Genomic DNA, 7,406 nt, shown 5'->3' on the forward strand with positions numbered 1-7,406 from the left:
ATAGGTGCTTGGTGGCAGGGTCTGCCCTCCATTGCTCTCTCCCAGTTAACCTCCAACTCTAGGTCCCACCCCTATGGCATCAGCAGGGGGTCATCCTTATATCTCAAGTTTGCACCCTGAAATCTCATGGTCTAGGATGTTCCCAACCTGGCAACCTTATTTCCCAGGCTCCCTTCATGCTCTCCAGCCCTTCATTCATTGCACTGTTGCTGCAATCAATCTTACTGGCTTCCTCCCCAACTTGAATAAAATATGGGGGGGGGGAGGTAAGCCCTGCCCACATAACTGATCATGTGCACACCATTTTAATGGCAATGCCCGTTAACTTTGGGTGGTCAGGCTCCCTCAAATATTTTACTGGGGGGCTGAAGGCCCCTAGGATTTGGCGCCTATGCTCCCCACCCTGCATTGCGTTCCCTGCTTTTTAAGAAAGAACACAGCAGGATAGCTCAGTTGGTTAGAGCATGGTACTGATAATGCTAAGGTTGCAGGTTTGATCCCTGTAAGGCATATGAACACAAGGTTGCTTTGCAAGGCTGGTGTAAGCGACGCTCCCTCAGCCACAACCCCAGACTTGAACTAAATGGGTTTTTGTGGACCTCATTTTTTTTAATAAAATTTTTATTGGTTTTTTAACACATAATAATAGACAATACAAAACAATACAAAAACAAACAAACATATAAACACGTATAATTTCTTCACATTTTTTCTTAAACCTTCTTTCATCGACTTCCTCATACCTCCCTTTTCTGCATCCCTACTTTAAAGTTTTCCAGCAAGCCCCAATGTCAACTTATAACACTTTTTTTCCCCTTTAAATTCTTTTTCTCATATCCAATTGTTTGTCCCCGCAATTCTGTTTTACCTGACCCAAAACATTTTAACACTCATTAATTTTGCAACAGTTCTTGAGATAAACTTTAAATTTCTTCCAATCTTCTTCCACCGTCTCTCTCCCTTGGTCACGGATTCTGCCAGTCATCTCCGCCAGTCCCATGTAGTCAATCACCTTGGTCTGCCGGGTTTTTGTGGACCTCAAGCCCAACTCTGTCCCTTTAGTTGTTAAAAGGAGCTGCTAAAGAGGTTCCATCGGGTGGGCAAACTTAGCCTGGTAAGTTGCATAACAAAAGTGATGGCTAAATGGTTATTACAGAAATGAAATACCTGGAGATCCTACTGGCAATGGTGGAGCTTCATGCTCCGGCACCGGGGGTGGAGAGCAGGCGGGGGCGTGGCGGGCGCGCGTCCTGGGGGCATGACCTGTGGGGGCGTGGTGCCCAGCAGGGGGGGCAGCCACAATGGCACCCCACCAGGATCGTGGTGCTCCCCCCGCCCCCCTCTTCCTCCGCCAGTGACTACTGGGAAGGACTACTCAACCTGGGATCAAAATTTCTGTGGGGTGGGGGACAGTCTTGAAACTGACAACCTGAAAGAAGAGCGGGGGCTTGGCTCGCTCTCTGTCTTATGACACTAGGAACTCTAGAAACCTAATCAGAGAGTAGTGTGCGTCTGAAGTGTACACCTTGGTGCCAGAACTTTGAAGTCACACAACACAGAAGAGCTGGGGTGAGGCTGCAGTATTCAAATACAGTGGTACCTCAGGTTACAGACGCTTCAGGTTACAGACTCCACTAACCCAGAAATAGTACCTCGGGTTAAGAACTTTGCTTCAGGATGAGAACAGAAATTGCATGATGGCGGTGCAGCGGCAGCGGGAGGCCCCATTAGCTAAAGTGGTACCTCAGGTTAGAACAGTTTCAGGTTAAGAACAGACCTCCAGAACGAATTAAGTTCTTAACCCGAGGTACCACTGTAAAGGAAATCCCGTTGGCAAAAGATGGGACTCCACAGCGCCATCTAGTGTCACAGTGTCATAATGCATATAAAGTGCTTTATCTTTACAAATGTAGCTGAGTCCTTAGGATTTACACCAGGGCAAAAATGAGAAGATATGAGAAATGCGTAATCACACTTCTTGCATCTCAAAAGAAACAGCAGGTGCCAGGAAGCCCTGATCAGAACTGCACCTGCAACACTCAGAACTAATTAAGTTCTTAACCTGAGGTACCATTGTACCTTAAAGCTGTCACGTTATAACTTCTTGGTTTTATCATGTATGTATTTTGACTACTCACATAAAAGGGAGAAAACTGTTCTCATTAGGAGAAAAGGAAGGGTAAGAGCTGGAGGTTCAGGTGAAAAGGATTTCTTTCTACTATTAAACAAACATTTAATTCAAATCCTCCTCGGAAATGGTTCCGTCAGATAGAGAGGGTAATTGGCTCATTGATCCAGCGTTATCCTAATTTGATTCTCTCTTAGAACTGCAAACTGAACAGGCAAGGGTTCAGATCTGTTGGATAATACAAATGAATCTCCTTCAGCAAATTTGGCCATTGGAGAAGAAAATCACTCTTAGGAGAGGTTATCTACACACTGCTTATTGACAGGGAAATTATGAGGAAATTTCTTCTTTAGGTGAAAGGCATTGAGCGAATGCTATCTTATATTAATGCTCAGTTTCATGTAATTAGTTCTGTAATTGAACTAGAAATAGTAACAGCAAATGAGAAAGCTGTTTTGAAAGGTCATTGGGAAGAATCGAGCTTAGTGCTCTCACGCCTCAGTTGGACAACCATAGCACTGGATTTGGGCATCTGTGCTGGAATGTGTTCTAAGATCCATATCCTCCGTTAGCCTCAGCTGCCCTCCTCCTGAGAAAGACTGAACCAAACCTCTTTTATGGAGAGAATCCATCGCCTTTGAGATCCAACACACTGTGGATGAAATTGCCTGTCTGGAAACATTAAGATAAAGGATGGAATTTCAGATGTTCCCAGTACATCTGGGTCAGAAGAGGCTGCTGAACACAGTTTCTACTGTAGGCATTGTCCTACGACAGTCAGCAGGAACTGGCAGGCTTTCCAGAGCCCTCAGAAGGATTTGATGTGGGAGTCTGTTGTAATAAGATGCCATAACGAAATATTCCCTGTTCAGGCCAGCTTTGCCAAATTACAGATCTGCATCTTATTTTGATGTTTGGATTTCTCCATAACAGTTAGTGCAGGATGCGAATTGTGGTAAAAATTATGCTGAAAGTCAAACCATCCTTGTGACCATTATTGGGGGGGGTATATATTTTGCCTGGGCTTTGAATTTGGCAGTTTGTCCATCACTGCATCTCCTGCTTCTCAGTCCCGACCAAGGACTCAGGTACATTAGTAAAGAAAAAGCATTTTAAACATAACACTGTGACATCAGATGGTGTTGTGGAGTTCCATCTTTCACCAGTGTGATTTCCCATTATCAGGTTTACAACACAGATTCCTGAAACCATATTTTTTTTCGATGTGTCTAGATCCAGCCCAAGTAAGATTCCTCTTAAGAAATACCACCAGCAGGTCTACTACACCTGGTAGCAAGGAAGACTTCTGAAAGAGTCTACCAGTTGCAATGAAACGTTTTCAATAAATCGGTGTCATTGTTTAACCAACCCAAATTGGGTCCATGGTTGATGATTAACAGTCCTTTATTTCTTACAATTCGCTCTTTCTCTCAGCCCAAGCCTACAAGCCATTTATGCATCAGAAGAGATATAAACAGATAGTCAGTTAGAGACAACACCTAGTCAATGACTGTTGAGAAGCAGCCAGATAGAGTTGCCATATCCAAACTCTGATGGAGCTCATGCAATTTATTGCAGAGAAGGGTCCATTTTGTCTGGTGTGATATTTAGGTAGGTAGGTTCTTGTGTATTTATTTCATGTCTATCCCACCTTTCTCCAAATAAGCTCAAGGTGTACATGGTTCTCCCCTTTCCCGTCTGTATTTTATCATCACAAAAACTCCACAAGGTAGGTTAGACTGAGAGACAACTACTCCTGGGCTTTTTAGATCAGTGTGGGACTAGGAATATATCAATGTTGTTTTCTCTCAGTTCCTCATTTCCCCCCTCTTAGGTTTGATTCTCCACATATCCTCATCAGGATTTTATTATTATTATGTTTTTTTTGCGGGGTGGGGAGCTAAGTCCTCAAGAACAGTTTCAGAGCAAATTTCTCCTTAATATGCACATTTTCTTTGCAATTTCCCTAATACTCATTTTTGCAAATGAAATTTCCCCTAAAATAATAATTTTCATATGTTATGTTTGCCAATAAATGCATCAAATATACACATTTTATCCTAGTATATGCATTGTTGTACACGTTGCTGGGCTGGAAAACTGCACTGCAAAATTCAAGGAAGTGTGAATTTCAAAGCAGGGCTGCGTTTTGGTTCAGGTATTGTTTCGGAAAGTAGAAATTCAGCAACTTCACCTTTAAATGCAAACTGGTCCATGACTGGTCCAAGGTCACCCAGTGAGCCTCAGGACTGAGTGGGGATTTAATTCCTGGTCTCTGGTCCTAATCCAACACTGTAACCACTACCCCAGTGTTCTTCAACCCCAGATTTCTAGGTGTTATTTAACTGCAACTCCTGTGATCCCCAGTCGGCTTAGTCAATGGTCAGGGATGATGGGCGCTGTAGTCTCACAAAATCCAAGGTTGAAGAACACTGTATTACATTGACTCTTTTCCCACCACAGTGCTGCTGCTGTAGTGATGACAGGAGAAGCAGCATCTGGCAGAATCAAAGGTGAAAAGTGCCTCTTTCCAGGACGGGTCCCATTGGAAGGAAGATCTGTGGGGCATTGTTCTAAGTGACAGCAAAAGTTCTGGGAGAGCAGAGTCCCAGCTGCCAAGGGAGTGGGGGAGACAAGGCTGAATTTAAGCAGACAGTGAACAAAGGAGTGAGAACTAATTATAGGATCATTGAGGATGGAAGAAAGAGTCCCTTAATTGGCTGTCTAGGAGTGACTGGAGAGGAGAGATGAAAAGAGCTAAGTGTTGAGGGCTGCTTTGCCTGGAGTAAATGAAGAGAAAGGGTTCGTGTAGCAGTGGGAGGATCCCAAAACTGGAACGTCTTGAAGGGATAAATGGTTTTGGAAAAAAGAATGGGACATCCTTCAGGATGTCCAGAAATACATGTTAAGAAAAAGACAGAGCAAAGGACAAAAAAAGGAGCAAAGGGAAACTTTGAGCCGAATGCCTGCGGAACAAAAATGTTCAGTAGTCTGCAGGACCAAGATAACATGGAAGCAATCAGAGGTACAAATATCCCTATTCATGGCATAATTATTTGGATCACAACTACCTCTTGGTTTTCCTGGTTCTACATACGCTGCTATTCTACAGATCCTTAAATTGTGATTGGTGCAATGACTGGCTTATTCTGAATAATAATAATAATAATAATAATAATAATAATAATAATAATAATAATATATTCCAGCATTAGTACAATTTATTGCCGCCCATGTTTGTTGTTTCTGGCAAGACACTATACAGTGGTACCTCAGGTTACATACGCTTCAGGTTACAGACTCAGGATGAGAACAGAAATCAGGCTCTGGCAGTGCAGCAGCAGCAGGAGGCCCCATTAGCTAAAGTGGTGCTTCAGGTTAAGAACAGTTTCAGGTTAAGTATGGACCTCCGGAACGAATTAAGTACTTAACCTGAGGTACCACTGTATTCCATGGTGAGATAAATTCAGCAAGGGGATCCCCCCCATGTATTCAAGCAATCAATTAATGACTCCCCGAAGAAAAAGCACACAATTTATGTGTGCTTATACAAAACAACAAAGGAGAAAAGGCACCACAAAGAGGAATAAAGGAAATGAGGAGAAATATATACAGATTTTATTGGTCTAAAATGTTCTGAAGTACACTCCTTCTTCAGGTCACTTATGAAGCACACCACTGTCTTTGTGAGTGCGTTCTGCAACCGTCTCCTGACTCCCCCCTCCTTTCCCCGTCTTCCTTTTTTGCACTGTGAGAACAGAGTCTGTCACCTTATGGGATGCGGTAGAAATCAGACTGGATGCAGGAGTAAGGGGGCGCCTTTTAGAGTGACACAAATGTTTCCTGACTCCTGAGCAGAGCGAAGGCGACAGGCAGATTGCAGCGGGAGTGTGTCTGGGCTGGTGTCAGTGCGTCCTGTTGACAAGGGACTGACCCTTTCCCACCTGGGGCATCTTGGACTGTTGCCCAGGAGTAGTGAAATCAGCTCTTTATGTATGCTGCTGTTGATGATAAAATGCCCCCCCCTTTCCCTTCTCATTTAGAACAGGCAAGATTGATCTGTTTGTCGATGGATGACACATTTGGAGTCTCAGGGCTGGAGGTCCCTACCCTGGGTGACAGAATACTGGGCTAGACCAGGAGGCAGGGCACTAGGCAGTAAACACCATTGGTCTCTTTCAGCACGGCAGTTACTATGTTTATACATTAAAAAAACACAACTGGGCCTAGGAACGCAGAAAAAGAGTCGGGGTGATCCTGTACATGCAGACTAGGGTTATTTCTAAAAAGAGGAACATAGTACTCATGATCTAATAAAAACTTTTGCCACCATCACCCTAACTGACATTTACCCCCACCCTCCTAAAAGTACCTTACTCCCTGCAAAAGGCAAAAAAGGAGACTGAAATATACTCAGAGTCGAGAGTGGATTTCATGCTCTTTATTCAGCTCATAGTGGGAGGAGGAATAAAAGTTCCGCCAAAGCATTTGCTTTATATACATTATTTATGCAGTGGGCTGCACGTGATTGGCTACTTCTGGAATTCTCCTGTAGGCCAATTAGGTTGTGGATTCACTTCTATCTGGAGCACGTTTTGGTGGCTACTGCAGACCAATCATACTGCTGCATTGTTCTAGGACCAATCAGACTGCTGCATTCTGAATCCTATTGTTCTAGGACCAATCAGACTGCTGCATTTTGGATCCTATTCAACTCAGTACATAACGGAGACCAAGGGTGGATGTACACTCATGGTTTTTAATGTTAAGGAATGGTTAAGGAATTGATTTGATAACATAGATGGACACGTGATATCCTACTTTTTATGTTCATAATGCATTATTACCTGGTCTTTTTTATCACTTTTTTAAAAATCGTTTTATGCTGCTATATTGGTGAAAAACTGCTCATATGTCCCTATGTTCCGTCAGTTGGATTTTGACTGCAATTAGCAAAAAACCACAAACCGTAAGCAAAGAACAGACCTTAGATTCCTGCTCATGATTGGTTTGGGAAGAAACAACCCACAAGCCCAGGTTTGCATATCACAACAAAACAGACTCTGGTCAGAACCAAGGGAGGGGCAAAGCATTCATGCATACTAACCATAGTTTATTTTGAACTATGTGAACTGGTGTGTGTGAACTGAGTGATCTTGGAAGACGGAAGAAATACCATCAGAGGAACAATGACAAGAAAAGCTGATGAACTATGCAGAAATGGCTAAGCTAACAGACAAACTAGGAGAGAAGGACAAAAAGGACTTCAAAAGAGTCT

The sequence above is a fragment of the Podarcis filfolensis genome (genome assembly GCF_964270895.1).
Source record: "Podarcis filfolensis genome assembly, chromosome: 10".
Classification (NCBI taxonomy): domain Eukaryota; kingdom Metazoa; phylum Chordata; class Lepidosauria; order Squamata; family Lacertidae; genus Podarcis; species Podarcis filfolensis.